Here is a 13,615-nt window from a genome sequence, read left to right on the forward strand (position 1 = left end):
TTAACTTAACATTCATAAGCAGAAATTACATGGTTCATTTAACTTGAATGCACTATTATGAAATAAACTCAACTTACTTGTTTAGAAACTGCTCTCCTTTAGAAAACAAATTTGTAGTTGGGAAATAATGAACAATACTTTATTTCTTCTTCACCAGAAAGGGTGCTTACCAATGCCAGAGATGAAAATTGTGGTGTTCTAATGCTCAGTTTTTGCAGAATTCGGTCACTTAAAACAATCCCTTTATAACAACTTTAAGATAATCTTATCAGAGCATAAGAGAAGCTTGGAGGTTTGAAGGAAAAAAAAATCTTGACCAACACATTCTTAATTATCTGTAATAAATTGAAATGACATGATGCAGAAACAGTAACTATTTAATGAACAATGGGTAGCAAACACCCATGAGTATAAGGTGCTGTTTGGCATTTGGAAGAAGATAGAAGACACAGAACCTTCAGAAAACATGGGGTAAAGAGGACAAAGAGAGAGAGAAACAATGTCAGAGACACTTATTAGCAAGGTTCAGAGATGCCCAAAAAATATACTGTCAGGGAAGCAGACGTGTGTAAAGTGTGCAAGTTCCTAGTCAGATGCTTCTAGAAAGAGTGGACAAAAAAAAGAAACAGGACACCTGCAGAAGACATCTAAGTGTGGAGTGTGTACATGTGGAGGGCACTGGCTGCTCAACCAGAGCCATGCAATCTTGGGTGATTCATCAGGAGCAAATAAAGAAATATTTGCTTATCTGCTGCAGCACAGACATACAGCACCTCACCCAGACTTGTCAGCTGTCCTCAACAGGTGTTTCTAAACCTTCTGATGAAGCCAGGAGACATTCTCATACAGCAGTGGCATAGAGTGAGGGAAGCAGCAATCAGTATATTATAAAACTTGGTTTATTTCAATGAAATAAGACTGAAGATAAAACATCAATAATATAGATAGACCACCTCAAATAGAAGTAACTGGCACTGTGAAATACTGCTTATAAAATGTAGAAAATACTACTTGTCCCCACAGTTCATTCATCTATTAAATATTCACTACATGTCTATTATATGGTAGGCAAAGATTTCTAAAACAGCAAACATAAAAGAACTATGAAAGAAAGAAATTGATAAATTAATATATTTTATATATATACATATTCTTGGCATACATAAAAGATATAAAAGAATGCATATAAATAATTTTAAAAGAATCCCAGGGATGGTGGAGCCTGGTGGGCTGCTGTCTATGGGGTCGCACAGAGTCGGACACGACTGAAGCGACTTAGCAGCAGCAGCAGCAGCAGCAGCAGCAGTCCATTTTCTAAAGTAGGTAAAATATTTAAATAGTCACATCATAAAATAAGGATATCAAATGGCCAGTAATTTTATGAAAAGGCGCTCAACATCATTAGTCACCAAGGAAAAGAGATAAATTAAAGCCACAGTGAGATATACTATCAACCACCAGTGCACACCAGAATGATCAAAATGAAAAGGGCAAAAGGGCTAACAAGCAACCAGAAACCTAATTCACTACTACTGGGAAAGTAAGTTTGCACAATCATTTTGGAAAATAGTTTGGAAACAGCTATTGAACTAAGCATATATTTGCCTTATGTCCCAGCAATTTGAATTTTGAGTATACCAGACAGAAATGAGTACATATTTATGTTCATCAAAAGACACATACAAGAATGTCCATAAGAGCTTTACTCATAAAAGTGAAAAACTGGAAACAACCTGAAGGTCCCATGATGACAGAAGATATAAAATAAACTGTGACATAGTTGTATAATAGAATGTTATACAACTATTGCTATGCAAAGTATGGACAATTCTTATAGATGTAATATTGAGAGAAAGCTAGACACATGCCATATGATTCCAATGATGTGAACATAAAAACATTAAAATTCATTCATGGTGAACAGTAGTCAGGATAGCAGTTATTTTCACACTGGGGATTGGGGGAGGAAGTGGGCATTGCACAAGAAAGCCTTCTGGGTGTTTGCATTATTCTGTATTTTTATCTGAGTTGTGATTACATGGGTGCATAAATACATAAAACATAAACCAGCTGTACTAGTAATAAGTAATAGCTGTACTTAATAGTTTGCTACTTTGCTCTCTGTAAGCTATACCACAGTTAGAAACGCAAGAAGAGAAAAGGAAAGTGAGAGAGGATAGAAAGGGAGAGGAAGGGGCATGAAAGCAGAGGAGAGCTCTTACAACATGCCACTGCTTCAGACACTGTGATTTAACAAGGAAGCACCAAAGAACCTGTGGTAATTTCTGTAATAATATTCTCTGATTTGTTACCAAGTCCTGAAAATCCAGCATCTCTGAACAGTAGAATATTTGTTCTTCGGTAGTTCTTATCAGAATACAGCTTTCTTTATAGGCCCATCTTACAAATGATTCATCTCAATGTTATTTGTTCTTGAACAGTAACAGACTTCAGGGATAAAATTCAACTATTTACCTTGATGTAGAGATTATTTTCAATTAAAATCACAGACATAAAAAATAACTTATTTTGGCAAAAGAGTGAGCACTTAAATTATTTTAACGTGGTGGTGCGTGGTAAAGGAGCGTGCTCAGTCGTGTTCAACTATTTGCAACCCCATGGACTGTAGCCCTCCAGGCTCCTCTGTCCATGGGATTATACAGGCAAGAATACTGAAGTGAGTTGCATTTCCTCCTCCAGGGGTCTTCCCGACCCAGAGATTGAACCCACGTCTCCTGCATTGGAAGCAGATGCTTTACCACTGAGCCACCAGGGAAGCCCCAAATTATTTTAATAGTAATTATGAAATAAAGTCAATTTCCATGTTAATGACAAATTATGGCAGCTGAAAAAAACCCCAAATCACAATACAACAGAAACCTACCTCTCACCAAGCAAAAAATAAAGTGATAAAATATGCCCATATGTATAACAGATATATAATTCATAAAAATAAATGTCAAAAAGGACTCAACCATCTCTCTCACACACAAAAAAATCCAGCTAACACATGTTGTATAAATTACTTCAAATTCCTGCTCAAGAAAGAAAACTCACTTAAAGCATATAACAGAGGTAAATAATTACTATTTTTCTAACATACAATTTAAGATAATCTAAAAAAAATACATGATCTCTGTCTTACCAGAATCCATTAAATTTTGAAGCAATTGATCCATTTATTTCATAGCATATTTTAGAGGAAATTAATTTTGGCAAAATTTGGTACACTAAGTTTCATAAAAATTTTTTAATTGGATGTATAGACTTGAATTTTGTAAAAGAAAAGTGGTTCCATTCACCATGTAAAGAAAAAGCATATTGCCAATAAAAGCTCTCTGCCCACTCTAATTTTACTCGTAAACTAGAAAATACAGACACACCAGTATTAAAATTGGCAAAGGATATTCCACAAAAGAAGAAATACAAATAAATAGCCAATAAGCACATAAAGTGATTTCTACTTCCCTAGTAATCAAATAAATACAAATCATACATCAACAAAAGGGAATTTTTAATCTATAATATGAAAAATATTTTTTTAATTATGGAAGAGACATAAAACTATGAAGGAAGATTTGGGGAAAGGAATTTTAATTTGAGGTGCAACTTCAGTACTGAACTAAGGGTAAATAGATGAGCAAAAATGTAAAGTACACTCTGGGTGATTTAGAAATTGGTGAAACTGGTATCAACTGCACGCCAGTGCTTATTTTTATGCTTAGGTATCACTTTTTTTTTAAGTTTAGAAGTACTAAACATTCCTAGCTGTCACAGTAAAGAATTCTATTTTATTTTCAAATGGATAAAACTGTATAAAAGACACTGATTTTTCTCTTAGATAGCCACTTCTATGGTATAAAGCTACGGTTTTTCTAAGATGGCTATAACCCAAATACTGTTTCTTATATGGTGGCATCTTACTCAGATTATTAGGAGAGTACATAGAAAGAAACAACTTGAGAAATAAACTTGCCAATCTGAACCTGAAGTGAAAAGCGTAATTCTCAAGGCCATATTTCAGATGGTATTTTTCTCTGCACACTGATGGTTGATACCAGAAAATACTACTCTACTCTAGAACCAAAGTATATTCTACTTTAATGAGTCTCCTGCTGAAAATGAAATGTCTTAATACAGATAAAATTATATATTCAAGATATTTTCAAACCATAAAGAGAGTTTGCTCTGAAATCACTAATAATAGAACTAGAATGAAGAAACAATGGCCAGCAATTTATGAAGAATATTTAGGTCCAGAGCTGGGATAGAGGGAAGGGACAGGGTGGAAAAGGGGATCAAATCTCCCCTCCCTTCTTTGCATTTAAGTGCATTAGCTCTTGCATTAGCCCCAAGGTAGTTCAGGACCCCCAAAATATTTGGAAGTGCAAAGATCTAGGTAGCAAAATTATCCATAAAGTGATTTTCAGACTTTCAGAGAAGTTTTTCAACACATATAGAAAAGAAATACATATAATTCACCAGTCTCCCAAAGCTTAAGTTTGAACTTAGAAAAAAGCAGTCTAGGCAACAGATGGGCCTCAGATTTGGTGGGGTGACCTTATAATTTATCATCCAAACAAGGATCTTTTCAGAGTACAAAAGAGTGCTGGTAATAAGACTGCTGGGCAGGGGAGAAGAGAAGGGGTTAGCTATGAGTTTAGAGGAAGGGACAGCGTCATCTTGCTTCATGCCCAGTGAGGGAAGTGGAAACTTTGAAATTTCCATCTCTCCTGCATATGAAAGGCAGGTTACCAGCTTATCTTCCTTGGCCTATTTTTCTTTCCTCACCTCTTACATCAAGATACTTCTTTCCATTCAGAATTCAAAGCATGTTGCAATTCCAGTTAATCTTGTTGTGTGTGGAAATTCTGATAATTCAACACATTTTTAAAATCCCTACAACTTCATACTGCCATTTTATTGATTTGCCAGTTTTATAGATTGCTTTGTATTGGCCTCCTGCAAAACTACCTTAACTAAACTATATTCCAAACCAAATTGAGGCTTTAAGAGACAATCTATTTTAAGAAATTGTCAATAACATTGTTCCTTATAGAATTCTCTTTTATAAGAATGCCCCAGAGAGAATCTGCTCTGAGTAAAAAGAAGTGTTATAATTCTCCTTATGGGTCTGTATCTAAATTAAGGACTGAACTGTGTAACTTAGACCATTTCTTGTTTTACTGAGAATATTAGAAAACTCAGTGCCAAATTTGAAGCCCAGTCATACTAGTGGGTGGGTCATTATGATCAGCAAATTAAGTCTTCTTTCTTATTAACTTGGGTCCCACTTTGTTTTTCCCTTATTATTTTACTGTATTTGTAAATCATGCTACTTTGTAATATTTCATGCCTCTTTAAGTCCTTTAAATCCTTCTTGGATTAAGATTTAGTTACAAGAACAAGAAGGAAGGGGAAGAGAGGAGACAGAGCAATTGTCTCCAAATGCTATTTTTGCTTTTAATCAATGTCAATCAAATCTGGTTCCAAATCAACCTGTCTCAGTTCTGTCTCCTCTGAGGAACAGGGCCCAGGTGCCTGAGAAGCTCCTGTGGGGCCAGAGGGCCACAAAAGATTCTCTGTAGCCTTGTTTAAACTCATATTATTTCCCATCCTAAACAAAGGTGACACTAACCACCCACCATCAGCAGGCAGTGCGCCCTGCAAGTTGCCTCCTCCCAGAAGTGATGTGCTGAGCTGAGCTGCACACTTGCTCTCACCTGGTGCTGCATGGCCAACATTGCACATCTTCAGAAAGACTTTGTTGTTGCTGTTGTTTAGCTGCTAAGTTGTGTCCGACCCCATGTTAGTTGTGACCCCATGGACTGTAGCCCACCAGGCTCCTCTGTCCATGGGATTTCCCACGCAAGAATATTTGCCTTGTGACAATCACAATTTATGAGCAAGGAAGCATTTTTTTCTTAGAGCAAAGCTGACTGGTCACACACAGGGAAGAGAACCACAATTACAGCTTCCCTAACTCCAAGTACTAATCTCGCAAGCTTGCCAGTCCAGACAATCATCCACCACCTGGCTCAGAGAACTTTATTCACTGGAACACGTAGAAGACTGATTATGAAAAACTGCAGGAGGAAGTTATCTGTGGCAAACCTGACAGATATGAACAATAGATGTGGAAATGAGCTGATCAGAGGAAAAATATGTGTGACAAACCATATGATACATATCAGAGAGTCTTGTTAGAAATCCATTCATACCAGAATTTTTCATCTGTTGTCTTTTGCATTTTTTTAGGACGTAAAGTCCAGCCTTCCAAAACTGTTCCTACTATTCTCATTTGCCTAAATTTTATTTTCGTATTTATGTATACATAAAAGGATCGAGACTTTACACATCTGCTATATTTGGCTCTGTAGTCAATGATTTTTGTTGTTGTTTAGTCGCTAAGTCATGTTCAACTCTTGTGACCCCATGGATTGTAGTCCACCAGACTCCTGTGTCCACGGATTTTCCAGGCAAGAATACTGGAGTGGGTTGTGACTTCCTTCTCCAGGGGATGCTCCCGACCTGGAGATTGAATCCGGGTCTCCTGAGTCTCTTGCACGGGAAGGCTAATTCTTTACCACTGCATCACCTGGGAAGCACTCAAATATTTATAAAAATTATAAGCATTAAGTAATGAACTTTAAACTCAAGAGACCTGGGTTTGGCCCCAGGCAGCTGGGTGCCCTTGGGAAGACCTTTTTGAGATTTTTATATCCTAATTCTCCTTCGGCTAGATCTGTGGTTCTCAAATATTAATGACAGGTGGGTTAAAATGCAGATTCCTAGGTAGGTAGACAGGTTTAGTCACTCAGTTGTGTCTGACTCTTTACGACTACATAGACTGTAGCCTGCTATGCTCCTCTGTCCATGGGATTCTCCAGGCAAGAATACTGTAGTGGGTTGCCATTCCCTTTCCAGGGGATCTTCCCAACTCAGGGATCGAACCTGGTCTCCTACGTTGCAGGCAGATTCTTTACCAACTGAGCCACTAGGGAAGCAGATTCCTAGGCCCCACTAGAAAGCTACCACATTTTAATTCTTGAAGGTGGGGACAGGAATCAGCTTTTTTCTCCAGGTGATTCTGATTTGGATATCTAAGCAACACATTTTCAGAAACTCTAGAGGAGAAGACCTCCTCACATACTTTTCAAAAATCTGTAATATTCTGGTTCACAATTAGTTCAAGTTGATTTTTCAGCATCCTTTCCCTGAAGATCCTACCTCAAGAGTCCATCTGCCCTCTTGATTTCTTGTCTACCTTTCACGGACTTGGAGACATAAGAAAATGACCACAAAAATTTCCTATTAGTCCTCCCTGGGTATCAGTAATCTTGTAATGGACTTCCCTGGTAGTCCAGTGGTTAAGAATCCACCTGCCAATGCTGGGGACACAGCTTCAAGCCTTGGTCTGGAAAGATTTCACATGCTGTGGGGCAACTAAGCCCATGTGCCTAGAGCCCTTGCTGTGCCGCAAGAGAAGCCAGCACAATGAGAAGTAGCCCCACACACTGCGACTAGAGAGTAGCCCCTGCTCAAAACTAGAGAAGGCTTGCATCAAAAACCCAGCAACAAAAACCCAGTGCAGCCAAAAAAGTAATAATAACCTTGTAGTAAGCAGATTACCTAATAGCAATATAGTCATGATGGCTTCATTATCATTTTCTTTCACAATGTGACTAAATCAAGGACAATTATTCACTAGGGCATATTACTGTTAATAACACCTTTTTAAAAAATAATAAGTAAACAGATTATCAAAGGCCTTCTGCTAGCTTCTGCACACCAGTAGTACAGACACCATTTTTAAACACTCAGCTTCTAATTCTGGGCTAAATATTTAATTTTAATTATCACAAAATATGAAACAACATCACATTCCTAACAGAAATATAGCCATATTTCTAACACATATTTTTCCACTGTATAAGCAGTGGCCACAGGACCGTACAAGGTCAGTTTTCATTTCAATCCCAAAGAAGGGCAATGCTGAACAGAGTGTTCAAGCTACCGTATAATTGCACTCATTTCACATGCTAGCAAAGAAATGCTCAAAATCCTTCAAGCTAGGCTTTGCAATATGTGAGCCAAGAACTTTCAGATGTAAAACCTGGATTTATTGAAAAGGCAGAGAAACCAGAGATCAAATTGCCAACATCTGTTGGATCATAGGAAAAGCAAGAGAATGTCAGAAAAACATCTACTTCTGCTTCATTGTCTAAAGCCTTTGACTGTGTAGGTCACAACAAACTGTGGAAAATTCTTAGTTTAGAGATGGGAATACCAGACCACCTGACCTGCCTCCTGAGAAATCTGTATGCAGGTCAAGAAGCAAGAGTTAGAACTGGACATGGAACAAAGGACTGGTTCAAAATTGGGAAAGGAGTATGTCAAGGCTGTATATTGTCACTCTGCTTATTTAACTTACATGCAGAGTACATTATGCGAAATGCCATATCACCCTTATGGCAGAAAGTGAAGATGGAACTAAAGAGCCTCTTGATGAAGTGAAAAAGTTGGCTTAAAACTCAACATTCAGAAAACTAAGATCATGGCATCTGGTTCCATCACTTACATGGCAAATAGATGGAGAAACAACGGAAACAGTGACAGACTTTATTTTCTTGGGATCCAAAATCACTGCAGATGGTGACTGCAGCCATGAAATTAAAAGACACTTGGTCCTTGGAAGAAAAGTTATGACAAACATAGACATCATATTAAAAAACAGACATCACTTTGCCAACAAAGATCCATATAGTCAAAGCTTTGGTTTTTCCAGTAGTCATGTATGGGTGTGAGAGCTGGACAATAAAGAAGGCTGAGTGCCAAAGAATTGATGCCTTCGAACCGTAGTGCTAGAGAAGACTCTTGAGAGTCCCTTGGACTGCAAGGAGATCAAACCAGTCAATTCTAAAGGAAATCAGCCCTGAATATTCATGGGAAGGAATAATGCTGAAGCTGAAGCTCCAATACTTTGGCCACCTGATGTGAAGAGCTGACTCATTGGAAAAGACCCTGATGCTGGGAAAGATTGAAGGCAGGAGGAGAAGGGGACGACAGAGGATGAGATGGTTGGATGGCATCACCGACTTGATGGACATGAGTTTGAACAAACTCTGGGAGATGATGAAGGACAGGGAAGCCTGGCACGTTGCAGTCCATGGGGTTGCAAAGAATTGGATACAACTGAGCTGTATCATCAAAAAAGAAAGAGTTCCAGAAAAACATCTATTTCTGCTTTATTGACTATGCCAAAGCCTTTGACTGTGTGGATCACAATACATTGTGGAAAATTCTGAAAGAGATAGGAATACCAGAGCACCTGACCTGCCTCTTGAGAAACCTGTATGCAGGTCAGGAAGCAAAAATTAGAACTGGACATGGGGGCTGCACACGCGGCGGCATTTGAATGGCTGTTCCTGGATCTCGGCCGGGGAGCCGAGGGATAGTCTGGGCTGCCAGGTGCAGTCGGTCAGCGCCTATGCTGGGCAGAGGCGCCGCGGTACCATGAGGCGCCGGTATTTAAGAGATTATGGCATCTGAAACCCACAATGTTAAAAAACGCAACTTTTGTAATAATCTGAGGATCATTCCATTGATCTTCCTAGAAAAAGGATCTCTAATTTCACGAATAAGAACATGAAGGAGGTTAAGAAACCTCCAAAACAATTGGCTGCTTCTATAACTAGAACAGTTGGACAAGCTGTGAAAAGCCCAGATAAACTACGTAAGGTGATCTATAGAAGAAAGTTCATCATCCTATTCAAAATCCTTGTTACAGAAAAAAGCAGTCCCCTAAAAGTGGGGGCTGTGTCATGGCAAATAAAGAAAATGAACTGGCTTGTGCAAGCCACCTCCCTGAAAAATTACGGCATGATAGTCGAACACATTTGATTAACTCCAGTGGTTCTGGTTCTTCACAGACAGAAAGCCCATCATCAAAATCTAGTGGCTTTTTTTCTGAGGTTTCTCAGGACCATGAAACAATGGCACAGGTTTTGTTCAGCAGGAATTTGAGATTGGATGTAGCTTTAACTTTCTGGAGAGAGAGAAGTATTAGTGAACTTTTAGCATATTTGGTAAGGATAGAGGACCTTGGAGTTGTGGTGGATTGCCTTCCCATGCTCACCAAGAGTTTACAGGAAGAAAAACAGTACATCTCACTTGGCTGCTGTGTAGATTTGCTGCCTCTAGTCAAGTCACTACTTAAAAGCAGATTTGAAGAATATATAATAGTTGGTTTAAACTGGCTTCAAGCAGTCATAAAAAGGTGGTAGTCAGAACTATCATCCAAAACAGAAATTGTGAACGATGGAAATATTCAGATTTTAAAACAGCAATTAAGTGGGTTGTGGGAACAGGAAAACCATCTTACTGTGGTTCCAGGATATAATGGCAATATAGCCGAGGATGTAGATGTTTATTTATTACTGTTGCATTGAGAGACTTTATCTATAGCATTTGGCTATTCAAAACATCCTTGGACTATATGATTTCCTCCAAAATATATCATCTAAGAACTGTGAACTATGGAAGAAATCAAAACCATTTTTTCCTTTAAAGAAACGTATGATGAAACCACTAATGAAATGCTACCGATCTACTTCACATTGAAGTGGGAAAAGATCCAAAAGGAGCAGCTTCAGCTTCAATGAGGTGAAAGTGCACTACGAAGATTGTTCACCTTTGCTGCGTTTGGGATTTATATGGTTATTTGGTAACATTGTTTAAGAACTACTGGGTCTTAATGCAATCCTGCACAAGAATATAATTGATACTATGTGAAAAATAAGACAGGACTTATTACTAGGAATCACAGAGACCAATCATCATTACTTTTTTTTAAGATTCTGTTTTGTAAGAAAACACTTAAATGTGGGCAGCTACTATTTTCTTATGTTGAAAAGACTTTGAAAGTTTAAACCATTATACAAATAATCATACTAAAAGTTTTTTGTTCACACTGAGATATTGTGTATGTAAAATGCCTTAATTATTAATAAGCCAATGTGTATGATACAAATATCTGTTTAAGAAAATTAAAAGCAACCATGCTTCTGGCATGATAAAATCATGGAATTAAATCAGGGGTTTCCATTCATGTAGAATGTTGTTAAAACTTATTCCACATCATTCTTAAAACTTGAGAATATTTTAGTATCTGATTTTTTTTTGCTAGAATCATGTCATGTATGTATGAATGTGTTACTCCTTTGTATAAGAAAAAGGTGAATCTGTGTTTGTATGAATGCTTAACTGGAAATGTCTATGAAATTGACTAATTTATATTCACTTTTTATTGTGTATAGATTTCTGATATTTTCAGTTCTGTATTATTTAAGTTTTCTTCATTTGAGTAAATTCACTAATTATTTCTTAAAAAAAAGAACTAGACATGGAACAACAGACTGATTCAAAATTGGGAAAGGAGTACGTCAAGGCTGTATATTGTCACCCTGCTTATTTAACTTATATGCAGCGTACATCATGAGAAACGCTGGGCTGGAAGAAGCAAGCTGGAATCAAGATTGCCGGGAAAAATATCAACCTCAGATATGCAGATGACACCACCCTTATGGCAGAAAGTGAAGAAGAACTAAAGAGCCTCTTGATGAAAGTGAAAGAGGAGAGTGAAAAAGTTGGCTTAAAGCTCAGCATTCAGAAAACTAAGATCACAGCATCTGGTCCCGTCACTTCATGGCAAATAGATGGGCAAACAGCGGAAATAGTAGCTGACTATTTTTGGGGGCTCCAAAATCACTGAAGATGGTGACTGCAGCCATGAAATTAAAAGACGCTTACTCCTTGGAAGGAAAGTTATTACCAATGCAGACAGCATATTAAAAAGCAGAGACATTACTTTGCCAACAAAGGTCTGTCTAGTCAAGGCTATGGTTTTTCCAATAGTCATGTATGGATGTGAGAGTTGGACTATAAAGAAAGCTGAGCACCGAAGAATTGATGCTTTTGAACTGTGGTGTTGGAGGAGACTCTTGAAAGTCCCTTGGACTGCAAGGAGATCCAACCAGTCCATCCTAAAGGAGATCATCCCTGGGTGTTCATTGGAAGGACTGATGTTGAAGCTGAAACTCCAATACTTTGGCCACGTGATGCGAAGAGCTGACTCATTTGAAAAGACCCTGGTGCTGGACAAGATTGAGGGCAGGAGGAGAAGGGGACAACAGAGGATGAGATGGTTGGATGGCATCACCGACTCAATGACATGAGTTTGGGTAAACTCCATGAGTTGGTGATAGACAGGGAGGCCTGGCGTGCTGCAGTTCATGGGGTCGCAAAGAGTCGGACATGACTGAGCGACTGAACAACAACAAATAGCATTTATGTAGAAAGACTGATTTTTAAAAGCCAACTTCACCTAGAAATCAACAGAATTTTCATAAAACTAGGTGATGCTGAAAGAACAAGAATTTAATGCTTATGCCAAACATTCTATTTTAAATTCCAGAAGTTTCAAGATCAGTCAGGGATACTGCTGAGAGCTGGCTTGACTCTCCATAGGAGAGTCCTGATAGGAAAAAATTCTGTTATCGCCTAACGTGCTTTAATAACACCTCAGAGAATGTGTTTTCTCTATCAAAAAGATAGCTTCTACAAAATAAAAACACATTCCTTGTGAAGTTTCACCTTTTGCGTCACAAAATTTTCAGGGATGCTACTCCCTTTAAAGTGTCCCAGATGTCGCCATCCAGCAATTAGGCTCTACAATTTTGAATATGCTGATGGCATGTGTATTGTCAACAAGTCTTTTTGCAATGTCTGTGGCCTGCCTGCCAGATTCACGGTTAAGGTTAATAGGCACTCAGGAGCCCGCCCCTCCCTGGCTGCCTCATGCCGTTGTGTTTAGAGGTAGACAGGAAGTCTCTGCAGCTGAGGAGGGCTGTTGGTCACTTCCTGGTGAACTGCTTCAGTGTCCCTGAGTGGTTTATCCTTCTAAAAGCAGATGTTAGAAACCACCACAAAATTGTCATTAGCTTCCAATTAAAATAAATTAATTAATTTTTTAAAAAAGCAAATGCCTATCTACCTTCAGTTGGGGCACCAGAGGGCAGTAGTCTGGCTGTACCACTGTAACCAGACAATGGTAGGCACTGCAACCCCCTCAGGATGTGGTGGCCAGGACCCTGGACTTCCACCACCAGGGGGCTTTCTGGCCCCAGGAGCCCACACTGCCTGAGGCAGAAAGTGCCCTGCAGGAGTAGCTCTCAATCAGTGACTGGCAGAGCCTGCTATTCTAATACTCCAATTCCCCTGGCCCGGGGATGGTGCAGCTCTGACTTCTACAGCAACATTCTGGATTTCCCAAGGGGACTAACCTCCATCCACGAGAGTGATCACTCCTTTACTGGCAGGCTTCTCTTTCCTACTCATTCTTCACTCCCAAATCCTCTCTTTCCTACTCATTCTTCACTCCCAAATCCTATCTGTACTTGAATCCTTGTCATAGGATGTGATTCCTGGATGTGATTTTTTAACATTTGGGATTGACTGGTGTGTAAATGTTGGAGATAACATTTGTGTTTATGTCCTTCAACCTCCCCAACACCAAGCTAGAAACTCTAGACAAATAGAATAGGGAAGGAGTTAA

The 13,615-nt window shown here is 38.7% G+C and overlaps 1 protein-coding gene and 1 pseudogene across 3 annotated transcripts in view; one reads left to right on the forward strand and one right to left on the reverse strand.

The window, feature by feature from the left end:
- The window catches only part of CRYBG1 (crystallin beta-gamma domain containing 1), a 242,698-nt gene that overhangs the window by 192,755 nt on the left and 36,328 nt on the right, over nt 1–13,615 (reverse strand). The window lies entirely within an intron of this gene.
- On the forward strand, nt 9,463–11,395 carry LOC145520466 (KATNB1-like protein 1 pseudogene; annotated as a pseudogene). The gene has a single exon (XR_014064486.1). The product of XR_014064486.1 is annotated as a KATNB1-like protein 1 pseudogene (transcript).

This window comes from Giraffa tippelskirchi, chromosome 9 (assembly GCF_054371585.1).
Source record: "Giraffa tippelskirchi isolate mGirTip1 chromosome 9, T2T-mGirTip1v1.2.pri, whole genome shotgun sequence".
NCBI lineage: Eukaryota > Metazoa > Chordata > Mammalia > Artiodactyla > Giraffidae > Giraffa > Giraffa tippelskirchi.